This window comes from Meleagris gallopavo, chromosome 14 (genome assembly GCF_905368555.1).
Source record: "Meleagris gallopavo chromosome 14, MGAL_WU_HG_1.1, whole genome shotgun sequence".
In the NCBI taxonomy this organism is placed as follows: domain Eukaryota; kingdom Metazoa; phylum Chordata; class Aves; order Galliformes; family Phasianidae; genus Meleagris; species Meleagris gallopavo.
Window position 1 is genome coordinate 18,691,825 of NC_139417.1, and position 12,774 is coordinate 18,704,598.

The 12,774-nt window shown below is 44.3% G+C and overlaps 1 long non-coding RNA gene across 1 annotated transcript; it reads left to right on the forward strand.

Annotated features, from left to right (window-relative positions):
• The first annotated feature begins 4,958 nt into the window (after positions 1 to 4,958).
• On the forward strand, positions 4,959 to 10,013 carry LOC146543446 (uncharacterized). Its single transcript, XR_014886401.1, has 2 exons — positions 4,959 to 5,098; positions 5,326 to 10,013. It is a non-coding gene; the product is annotated as an uncharacterized LOC146543446 (long non-coding RNA).
• Positions 10,014 to 12,774: the final 2,761 nt, after the last annotated feature.

Genomic DNA, 12,774 nt, shown 5'->3' on the forward strand with positions numbered 1-12,774 from the left:
GCCCACCTCCACGTCCTTCCAGGCAGCATCTCTTCTTCCCGTCTCTTCGGATTCCCGCTATGATAATTAAGGTTCTGATATGGCTTCAGACAGTTCCTTAAGTACGTGAAGATAAAGCTCATCAGCATAACCAATTTGAAAACTTCTAAATTAGCCAGGCACTCTTGCTGTTCCCTTTTTGGGAGATTACGATCTTCCCTCTTTGTTACAGTATTATTGTGCCGACCATCTGCTCTCAGTTGGCCTTTTTCACGAAGATCGAAGCAAAGAAATCTCATTAAACACTCAGCTCACTTGGCTAATGGCTTTCCCACTCCTTTTTTGGACCTCCTTTATTACTAATGCAGTTGCAGGATGATATCTGGCTAATTGCCCCACGCTTTGTATCCCGACCTGCCCAGATTCACTGCTCTCAGCACTGCCTGGTGACAAACTTCCTGAGGCCGAGGTGGTGGGTTGGAATTCCTGCACAGTGGGGAGCACAGGATGAACTTTCACTGTCAGGTGGTGGCTATGGGTCAGGCCCTGAGTGGAGCCCCACGTGTTGGGACAATTGGCAGTGGGAACACACAAGAAGCCCTCAGGGAATGGTTGAGACTCCTGATTTTTGTTCAATCTAATAGCAGACAATTTGAGCAAATTGCATTAACTTTTTTTTTTTTTTTTAACTTCTCCTCTCCTGACTCCTGCTATTCTTAGTACAGTGCTGAGATTATTTCTGAGGTCTTTAGAGTTCTCTGTGGATTTCCCGTTATTGGTCCCGATGCTATGAGTAATTGCTCTCTGTCCTTGAGTCTTTCCAAATGGGCTCCTGCAGTGAGTTTCACCTTTATGTCTACACGACCATAAAGGCACATGAAAAAACCTTTTCAGTTATATTGGACAGCTTGTAAACAGACTTCCAAATAATTCCAGTCAGATGTAAACATGCAAGGGCTTGAAAAAAGTATCTTGAGTTACAGAGATACAGATCAATAGAGACTTGTGGTTTGAATTCACTCACGGTATCATAATTTAGGTAATAAGAAGAGGAATATTATAACATAAAATGTCATGGTTGCAACTCCATTTGTGCTCTCACACCAGAGACTGAGAAAACGAAGAGCACTTTGGGTAGCAAAGCTGAATAAAAGCAAAGCATAGAGGAACCTGGCTGGGGATGCTGACCTTCTTTTCAGATTTCAAGTGACTTGAAATGGAGCCGTAGTTAGAAGTGGCCATTCACATTGTTTCTTCCTGCAGAGCATTAACCCACAACTTACCGCAGCAAGCTGTCTGTTATCCTCTAGGGAAAAAATCAACATTTCCCCTTTTCTCCTGGCATGTCTGAAACCAGGTGAGCTTTGTCAGGTCCGAATATTTCTAGCCTGACTGAGATATCAGAATGAAACAGAAATGCCCAATGTTGGTTATACAGTGCAAGGTGAAATGCAGCAGAAACCTCGAATTTATCCAAATCCTCAGGAACCAAAGAGCAGGAGCCCTAGCTGCAGGTGCTGCTCTGGCTTTGGGGTGGCAGCCACAAGCCCAGCTCCTGGGGACACAAAGCCCCTCGGCGGTGCAGTTTGCCTCCAAGCAGCCCAGATCTAAAGGAGAGCAGCCCAGGCTGGGCAGTCCCAGCAGTGCTGAGCAGGAGGAACCAGAGCCTAGAGTCACTGCTGCAAATTGCAGCCTGCATAGAATGCCATTGTGGCTCTGCTGCTCTGCAGCCAGCTGGAGCTTTTCCTGGCTCTTTCTTTGTAGCTCTTCGGTTGGAATGGAAGAAATGAAAAGCTTGGTCTGGAGTCCAGGGCAGAAACAACAGGCAGGTTGTTACAGCTGGGTTTTCCTGGGATTCTCATGCTGAATACAAGACTGAGGCTGAAGGCTTGGCCATGAATGCAGCTGCAGAGCTGTGAACTCCTGCAGGGAGCGAGCAGCCCTGAGGAGGCTGAAGAAGGAGTAATCTGTGGAGAAGTGAGGTGGTGCTTTTTAAGCAATTCTATTTTTTGATGAGAGAATTGAAATATGAAGCCAATTAAAATGCCAAGGAATTTTCAAAACAGTCATAACAGAGAAAATACGCCTTTAAGCTCAGCCCATGTAAGCAGATAACAAAATCTTGATAGCTGACACCAGCTAGAAGCAATTTATAAAGAAGGGGTGTTTTCCTCCTTATCCGTTGCTTCAAGCAGTCACTCAATTTAAATTTAACTTCCAGTTCAGCGAGTAAGGAGTTTAAGGTCTCTGGCTGGTGATGGGAGGACAGCCGCTGCCATGCGAGCGTGCATGCTTCAGCACACCAGGATGCTTTGTGATACGTAAACCGAGGAGGGAAAAGACAGAGGTCAGACTAAAGGGCAGCATGAGGAAATGGTAGAGCTTACTGATCCCGCTCAGAGCCGGTGATCCAAGGAGGATCCCCCGTGAGATTGGTGAGATCCCCAGCAGCCCTATTACCTGCTGTGGAGGCAGAGGTGCTTCCCAGTGTGGCTTCCAAGCCAACCGTGCGGTGCTTTGATGGCTCCTGAGGACACAGGGCTCGGTGCCCATCGCCCCGCAGATAGGGCACGTGCAGTGTTTGCCCTCCTCACTCTCAAAAAATGAAGATCTTTCTTCTTTTTTAGTTACCAAGCTGGAAACTGTTAAACCAGGCCAGGATGGTCCGTGAAGTAGTGGAAAAACAGTTGAGAAGTCATTCGCTCGATAATCAGCAGAGCCGGACGCCTTGTTCTCTGCCACCTCACCAGCCAGCAGCTGAAGGAAGATTTTTCTCTCGAAGGTCAATAAACTCACCCGTTTTTGATTTTAGTTGTGTACGATATTGGAAAAACTAAATCATGCCTTACCTTCAAAACTCAGATTTAAGGCTTTCTGGCAGGCTCTCGGAGCTGTCTCACACACAGGGGAAGGGACCTGGTTTTGTCGTATCTACACAGTTGCAGTGCCTCTGTTTAAAGGCACGTTCTTCACATTCAGGTACTACCAGGAAAATTAGAATGAGGTTTGTTTTCTTGTTTCCCTTGCTGCAAATGGCTTTTACTGAGCTGTTGAACAACACCGGTTGAGTTTTACCTTGACACTTTAATTTGGAGGCAATTTAATATGTTCTGACTGAAGATTTAAAAGTAGAGTTCCCAGTGCGGAGAGCAACGAGGCACAGATTTCATCATTCTTGACCCTTTGTCAGAGGGTTTTTTTTGTTTTTTTTTTTTGATCTGTCACTTCAGAAACTGTGTTGTTTCACTCCAGGTACTTTAACAGCTCATTTTAGTCCTGCTGACATTGCTGTGTCATGGTTCATGTCTTTTCTGACATGAAGCTATCAAGTTCCTCCATTTACTCTTCCATTTTACCCTTGGTTACAAATGAGGTTCAGAAAAGCTAAAACCTCTCTGCAGCTAAGGTCTCTTTTATTGAATAGTGTTACTCCTTGCATTTTATAATGTCTGATGCGTGTGCTCAGTCAAAAGGCTGAATATCTTTGCAAAATACTCTGAAAAAGGACTATTGAAGATAAATACCGGGAAGTAAAAGCTGTCATCCGTTTGGATTTCATTTAGATTCCCATCCAGTGAGGATACTTCGGAATATCCCCATCTTTCTGTGCTCCCCATTGGCCCCGTGGCTCTGCCACCTCCTCCTGGAGCTGTGGGTGGGACGTCCGCTGCATGGCGGTCACCTCTATGGAGGAGGAGCAAACCGTGCCAAATGGAAGTAAAAGCCACTGAGAATGACATCATTTCTTTCTCTTTTATATAGAAGTGTTCTGATAAGGCGAGCTCTGAAGGAGGTGGATCTTTCATTTACAACTTTCAGAGACTCTTGATTCATATTTGGAAATGAAAGACAACATCTACTTCTTTTTTTATCTCTGAATTTTAAGCCTGTTTCCACACCAGAAAGTGTGGGAGAAGAATAGCAGATAAAAATGTTTGAAATATGAGCTATTCTTTGAAGTTCTTGGGATATTTTAAAGCTTTTCCCTTCAGCTATTTATTCCGTGCACTTAACATCTGTTTTGTGCTTTGATATATTTTGCAATTATTTTTCATCCTTAATTTGATTCTCTTTTAATAACATTGTTCCCAAAAACAGTGGATGACAAAGACGTCTGGCACGCATCAGATAATCCCCATCTCACCACGATGAGTTGTTTTAATTACGCACACGTACGTATTGTGCTGAGCTCTAATTAAAGGCTTTATGATTTCAGGAGGCAATCCTATAGAAAAACTACTTTTGAAAGGATTTGCAGTGTTAGTTCAGATAGGCATGTTTGTATACAGCATATGGATTTTCCTTGACAAGATCAGAATTGCTGAAGAAGTCGGACCCCTTCCCTACTCGCTATTGTAAAAGAACGGATGCTTTCTCATTAAAGAAAAAATAATTTTCTTGTGAATGTACAATACTGTATCTATTTTCCCTTCTCTCTTTTCTCTCTCTCTCTCTCTCTCTTTTTTTTTTCCCTAGGTAATGAATATTCTGGATTCTGACAGTATTGGATTGCCTTGTTTGTATACAGCCAGCTTTGATTTCACGCCAGTAAGCTTTCCCTGAGAATTAGATATTATTTAGATATACAAGGACTACTCTAACCAGGCAGTTCTGCCTCTGACAAAGGAATGGGAATGTAATGGAGTTTCTCAGTGTTCTGTATTATAATTTACCTATATGGTACCGTGCTGTGGGTAATATATTTCTTTTATTCCCTGGCAAATCTGAATTGCCTGGGGAAACAAATAGAGCTTTGTTTAAAACATAACAGCAACAACAACAACAAAAAAGATTTTAAAAAAACCCTCTAATTCCATTTTAGAATCTCCAAAAAAGGAAAAAAAAAAAAAAAAAAATTGGTCTGACCCCTCATAAGATATTTCATTCTAGTTGCTAAGAAATTTGCTATTTTTTAACACAGAACAGCATTCAGAATGAAATATTTGATTAAAAATATTTTGACCAAAATGTGTTTTTGAAACAGTTCTAACAAAAAAAAAAAATTAAGACAATTTGCTGAAATGATGGATAGTCACGAGGCTCTGAGATCAGCCTGACTCTGTGCTCTGCAAAAGAACAAGATCCACAACACACCCTTCTCCTCCAACGCCTGCCCCAGGTGAGTCCCTCCAATGCGTTCCTATATCCCAATTCCTGTCATTATCTATGCTATCGTTGCTCTGTTTATGACATGGCAGGCTTACCGGCTCTCTCTGTGTGCTGCACTGAGCCCTGATTTTCTCACTGACCCTTCACCTCACCCCACTTCGGCTCCCTCTGACAGTGAGAACCACCATTGTTTCCAAGCTGTCCAAAATTAAAACAATCCATATTTGTTGATCACAGATTTTAATACCACAAGCCAGCAAGAACTGCTGGGACGTGAATTCTGATATTCTGAATGTGCTGATTTGAAGGAACCATCCTTAATATGGCTTCAGCTTCTGCTGCTGCAGGTAGGTGGGGCAGGAGGAGCAAGCAGGATAGGGCTGGAGGCTCTGCTTTGTTGAGCAGCATCTGGGAAACCCAGTGCAAAACCAGGTAAGCACTTGTTGTGCTATGACATCTGCTACCTATTCCATATTTTTGACCATTTAATGACTTTTACAAGGAATTAATGTTCTTATTTTTCAGTGCTTTGGTATTTTAATCCTTTTTAAGAACGATTTCTATTATTTAGTGCCCACCTCCGTGTGCTTTTGAGAATCTCATTCAATTTCATTTTATGTCCGTGGTATAAATCTTTGATCTTTATTTTAGCTTGGTCTGTAATGTAACCATTAAGGAAAATGCTAAGGATGTCTCTGATTTTCTCTCGCTAAGAGCAGGGTCAGGAGTTTCACAGAGATCAGCACCAGGTAACGCTCCTCTCAAACAATTTTCCCATTTGAGGAATAAAAGTTAACAAACATGCCATAACAGATGTTTTTAATTTGGTGCTCTAGGTTGCATTTTGATGCACTGAACAGCACTGCTTCAGCACCGCCAGGAAGCATCCCTTGTTGCTTCTAACAAGAGCTGCCATCGTGATGCATTCTGTTGACCACATTTTGAAACACAGATTGTTTCTAATTTTGCTTCTCTGATTTACTCTCAGTACTGGAATATCTCCATTGCTTTTTCTCTCTTTTTTTTTTTTTTTTTTTTTGTTTTCTTTTTTGATTTTTTTCCTGACCATGTGCATACTGAGAGACCAGGACCTGCTCCTCACCCTTGCTGCCTGGAGGTGTGGGGGGCTCAGTCCATGGAAGGGCTGGTGAAATTCAGGCTGAGCCAAAGCCTCCATAAAGGCATTCTGTTTGGCAGGAAAGTGTAGTGTTTAGGTTATTCTCAAGCAGCCTTGAGATATAAAAATGTTTCTGTGGGAGTTCTTGGCTCTGCATGAAGGCTGAGAGAGCCTGTGGGGTGGAGGAACTGCTGAGCTGCCTCCTGCTTTGCAGATGGATGGGAGAGGAGGGGCTGGCTTCAGTTTGGGTCTGACCATTGGCTGTGTTCTCATGCAAGGGCAGGGATGGGTTTTTCTTCTGGAGTTGGTCTGTTTTGAGCCAAGGTGTTCCTGGAGATCCCACCGTGTGTGAGCTGAAAATAAAGCCTTAAAATGTAAAGGGATACTGAGTGCAGTGGGTGTCAACCAACTGCACGTTCTCCCTCCTGCTCTGCAGATGCTCCTGTGTGGCTCCAGAGGAGCCCAGGTCCTTGAAGCAGGGAGGGTTGGTTTCTGTCAGCAGGCAAAGGCTTCTGCCCTGAACACCGCTGCCTGAACTCCTGTGCAAGCAGCTCCAGACCGTCCTTGTGACTCCAAAATACGAATTAAAAATAAAGGCTGGGTAAATTAGATCAGCCAGGCTCCAGGGAAGAACTCTCTGCTATGGATGCTTGGAGCTGTGCTGTGGCTGGGCAACCCAAGCCCCTGCAGCTGATGGAGCTGCCCATGGGTTCCATCTGTGGATGGAAGCAGTGAAACACCTTGCACAGCATTTGTGGGTTTTGCTCAGAAAAACGACTTTGTTTTTGGAGAGAGAATGTTATTTTTCTCTTTGCAATGTCCAAAGCAGAAACTGCCTACTTTAAGCTTTCTGAATAATCTGAGTATATTTTGCATATGTTTTCTTCTGCTGTTCAAAAGATAGAAATGGGAGTTAAGGATTGCTGCTTGTTTTGGCACGGTGTCACGTAGGCTGATCCAAAGAAAGAAAATCCCTCGTGATGACGAGGATGGTGATGGAAGCTCCAGGTCCTTCCTCCCACAAGGACGGGGCGGCTGAGCTCAGAGCTGTGCGGGGGACAGCCTGCAGTGGGCCTTGGGCTCAGCACCACCCGCAGCCCCCGGCTCACACTGCAGCACCTTCTGCATGGGAAGAGCCCTCAGAGACTGGGGCTGAAGGTGTGCCAGCCACATCTGACCAGGTGTGTCACAGGTGCCAGGAGAAGGGGAAAAGTGCTGGGATTCACCGTAATCTTTGGTTTGTAAGAGGTGACAATTTTACATAGTTTATGCAAATTTCACCAAGTCTTTAAAAAAAATGTTGTGAAGAGGACACTGGCATCAGCTTGAAAGGAATGTAAATGAGCGTATCCTTAATGCACAGTGTTGTTTGCCAGCAAAGACAAGTCTAGGAGAGATGTATTCCCACTGAACTCACAGAGTTACAGCAGTGCTGACACCAAGTTCTGTAATTTTGTGCTATTGCAGGGAGCAAAGTCATCTCATTGGGGAACTCTTCATCTTTCTGGCTCTGCTTTGTATACTGCTAATGATTCTGTGGTTACATCTTTTTTTTTTTATTTGATTTTTGGTGGTGTGTTTTTTTTTGCTTTTTCTTTTATTTTTACATTTCAGTGAATGTCATGCCTTTATGTAAGACTCCATATAGTACACAGAAATATGAATTATGCAAAACACCACACAGCTGTCAGCGTACACGTGAAGAGCACTATCACGCTGAAATAAGTCAACGTGTGGTGAGTGTGAAGTAATGCTGATATTCTCTATCAGATAACGAAGTAATTGTGCACGCGTTTGTTTGGAAAAGATGAAATTCCAGATTGCATGCATGCAGGCAGCAGAGCTGGGGCTGGGCGCTGCGCTGCCATGGCAACGGAGCAAGGCTTGGTACAGAAATAGCTGAGCATCGTTGGCCTCACTTCTGGGATGTGCTGTGTCCAACTTGGTAGCAGCCCCACTCGAAGCCCAGAGGGACCACCAGCATTCCCCATCACCGAGAGGCCGTGCCCTGCTCTTGGTGATGGCAGAGTGAGTAACGGCAGAGCTTTGTTCTTTAAAGAGCAGGGCAAGAACTTGCACGTGGAGGGCTGCTTCTCATTTATCATTACACACAGTCTCCTATTACCGTCCACCATTACCATCAAATATTTAAAAACAGCTGAAATTGGCTGTTGTTAATGGTAGGGATTGATATTTCATAGGTTCCTTGCCCCATGTCTTCTGCAGCCCGGCCATGGCCCCACCACCCCACAGTGCCATGCATGGAGCCGGGAGCCACTGGGATGAGGCGATGTGTCAGAGGGGTGCGAGGTGCTGGAGGGGTGATGCTGACACATCTTTGGGCCAGACCACAGCTCTCATAGAGAACGTGAACCCTGGGAGCCCCGAGGGCCCAGCACGGGGCTGTGTCCCCCCAGAGCTCACAGGTGTGGGGCTGTGCAGAGAGCTCTGAAAAATGAAAAATTAAGAGCAAATGAGATTTCTTCTCGCTGATGGATTTTGGACCTCCCTGCTCTTTCCTCCACACTTTATGCTGCTATTTAGCTAGCACTTGCCAGCAGCAAAGTGCTGATTTGAAGCCTGATATATGAACACTTTTGAAATTAAAATAATTCTGAGTTAAAATTCTTTCTATATGGCACGCTGTTGGACAGTTTGTGGCCACAAAAACCTGTTGAGCAGCAATGATTCTAAACTGAAAACAAGATTGGAATACTTGTATTTGAATAAGCATCAATATCTTGTATATTGAGCTTCTCCTCTGGTCTCCTATTTTGTTCCTCAAGAAAAGTTAATCATAGAATTTTTATCACAGAATCATAGAATGGCCTGGGTCGAAAAGGACCCCAGTGATCATCCAGTCCCAACCCCCTGCTATGTGCAGGTCACCAACCAGCAGCCCAGGCTGCCCAGAGCCACATCCAGCCTGGCCTTGAGTGCCTGCAGGCATGGGGCATCCACAGCCTCCTTGGGCAACCTGTTCCAGTGCCTCACCACCCTCTGGGGGAAAAACTTCCTCCTAACATCCAACATACACCTCCCCTGTCTCAGTTTAAAACCATTCCCCCTTGTCCTATCTCTGTAAGTGTATTTCTTTTTCTTTCAGAGAAATTGAAGTACTATGCCGACAAAAGAGCCTTGGATATTTATGGCAGGTGAACTGTGAGAGCTTTGTGGCTAATTGCATCCATTCACGCTAACAAAACCCTCCCAGGTTCTCAATTGCAGTCTTCACCCAGAGCAAGATTTTGCTGGGCCCTTGAGCAGCTGTTTCCTACTGAGCCTGTGGTCACAGGCATGAAGCCATCTGGTGCTGATCCTCCCGAGATGCAATCCTTTGCTCTGGCACCACCGCAGTGCACACTCATGGCCATAAGCCTGTTTTCAAATCATCTTCAGATTAAAGTTGAAGGAAGTAATCTAAGGAAAAACAGATTACTTTGAAAGTAATGGGTTCTCTTGCCTCCAATTTCCTCCAAGTCTACACGTAAAGCTGTTTCTTGAGTTTAGTCTGAAGCTGTTTGATAGGGGGGGAAAAAAAAGTGATGTTCTGGGAATCCGGTGTTGGTGCTGAAAATGCAAGTTTTTTGAGCATTCTGGTTTTATATCTGTATCGTATTCCACCTGCATCACCAGCTGCTGCTTTTCTCTCTGGTGCCCTATGAGATGTGCCCTGTGTTCTGCTCGCTCCTTGTGTACGGATTGGATTTTCTTGTCTGTATTTACACTGTGAAGGAATTGATGGAAAAAATGGAACCTTCTAATTGCCTAAAGAGAATCAATATGTGGCTTATTAGGAGATACTTAACACTGGTTGTATCCTATGATGTTCGGAGATCGTTTTTATTTGATAGATGTTTCTATTGCTCAGTTAAAAAAAATCATGTTTGAGACATGCAGAAGTGTGGAGAACTAATTCACACTGTTATAAAATAGTTATGTAAATGAGATGTGGAGGAATCATTTATCTGAAAGATTACATGGGAATAACATCAATCACCAGGATCAGATAATGAAGCCCTATTCCTTCATAGTAAATATGGTGCTCTGGCCCTGATGTTTGAATACAGAGGAGGGGATTTACCAGCTTCCTGTCGGAATTTTGCATCTGCTGTAAATAGATATCACAAACACTGTTTTGCAGTCAGATTTGCCATAGTGCAGCATGGGAAAATGATTGGCTTTGCTAGCAAAGTTTTGTGAGCTGAGATGTGAAGGTCAAAACAATTAGAAAATATTTAAAAAATGATTCAAAATAAGATAAATTCAAGCATTTTTTTTTTAAATGTAACATAATATCTGTAATATGAAATAATTACCTGAGGCATCAACTTATAGGGACCCTGAAAAACAACGGCATAGTTGGTAAGGAAGTTACATTTGGAGTATATTTGGGAACGACCTGCGAAAGGGCTTTGCCTTGTGAAACCGCCCATTCATTTTCTCCAGCATCTCTGAGGTGCCCAGGAGCTCTGCCTCTTCCCTTCCCTTGTCCACACGCACTTTGCTGCCCCTGCAGCGGAGATTTTTGGGCCTCGCAGTTGTGCCAAGATACGCACCGCGAAGCAGTGTGATGTATGCACACACACAGGGCTTGGAGGCTGAGCTTTGGTCACAGGGAGAGCTTTTGCACAGCTGTATGCATTACTTTTGGTTGCCCTTCGGCAGCAGAAGCAGTAATGCTGCTGTTATCCTGCCAGCTGCCATCACCGAGGCTGCAATTTTTCAACTTCTTTTAACTTCGATTTTGGTACAAGCAATATCAGCCGCTTAGGAGTACAAAATGCAGCATTAGTTTAAATTGAGGGACTAGATATACAGTCTTAGAGACATCATTTATGCAACTAAAATCTGTTATGAAGATTGGTAGAAGGAAGATTATATGAACAAAAATGAGCATTTCTAAAACAGTGATGGAAACTTGGTGAGTTTATCTTTGCACTGTTGCACTGCCTGTTTCTGAAGGACGCCTTATCCAGGCCAAGGGAAAAAGTCGTGTTACACTTCCACTCTTCACTGAACATAATGGGATGGACAAAGCCTGGGGCCTTACCTTCTTCTCACCTCAGCCCATCCATCTTCTCCAACAGGTCCAAGCACACCCAGCTCGGTTCCTGGCAGGCCAGGGTAGGGCTGGCTGGGGCTGTGACACAGCCTGGGCTGCAGTGGTGACCCTGCCACAGGGACAGACCTTAGCACCTGGGAGACCTCAACTGCCACCCCGGGCTGCCAGGAAACGTGCTCCCAAGGGTGAGAAATGGGACTATTGTGTGTAAACATCACGGGATGGGCAACAAACCCCAACAAAACATGGAAGGAATAGACGAAGCAGTAATGGCATAGGCAGTGAATGTGGTGTCTGAGTGATTCATTACATGTCTGCCCTAGAGCAGCACTGGCACATATCCTTCAGAGAGATTTAAATGCAAGATTAGGTTAGATTGCAGTTTTTGATTTTGTATATTTTGAGGGGGGAAAAAAAACACCACCTTTAATTTTGTGTCATTATAGCAGAATAATTGGTTTAATTAGTTAAACCTTTCCAACTGCATGGAGAAGGAAATTGCATGATTTTTCATTTATTACCATGCCCTGTTGTTATGATAGTCTGAGTGCTGAGAAGACACTCCTCGGAGATTGTTCTTTTGATTTTAATGCAAAGATATTTTTTCATGTCAAAAGCCCAGCAATGAAGAGTAATTCTCCATAGCAAGTAGCTGTGCGGGTCTGATTTACACTGCAGACTGCTGCTTATGTAAAGCAAGGAAGATGATATAAATTGAAGGTAATAGGGTAGAGTGCGGAATGAAAGATCCTGTTTCATACTCAGCACCTTCCTCCTGCTGGACTAACGAGTCTGCTTCTGTCTGTGGCTCCTCTGCAAAACGATCCCTGGATGTCAGCTGGGAGAGCTGCTCCGATGGCCACACACTGAAAAGCACGGAGGTGTTTGACCTCTGGGGCCCTCGGAGCACTGCTAACAAGCAGCCTATAAAAGTGTTCCTTTCTTCATGGATAGGCTAGGAGAATTTGTCTGAGATCTGAGGTGCTTGCCTTGGAGACCAACAATAGACTTCCTCTTTTCCCACTGTATAAATAGTCTAAAATGAAGTTGTTAGAGCTACAGGCAGACACGTGTTCTTCTTCACTCTTTTTTTTTTTCCTTCATTCTTTTTTAAAGGTTGGTGAAGTTAAATGTTTGAACTTTCAGATATCTTCCAAAATACAGACTTTAGTTTTTAAATAAATATGTGATACATCTCTAGGAAGAATAGTATCCTTCTGTTGGCCAAGTGCTGCAGATGCCCCAGCTGGTCGGCATCGAAAGGCACAGCCTGCTCTGATCTGCTGCCCAGAGCCTCAGTGACTCCGTGCCCTGCCAGGGCAGGCAGCTGGGCACAGCGATGTGCTGGGACATGGGAGTGCAACACATCAGGTTTGGTGTGCTGGCTCCAGCCAGTGTTTGGAAGAGGGGTTTTTGGCACCACGTTTTGCACGGCCACCTAGTGCCCATAAGCAGCACCTGTGCTGCTTTGCTTTGCCGGGGGGTTGCTTATGTTTAATGGATT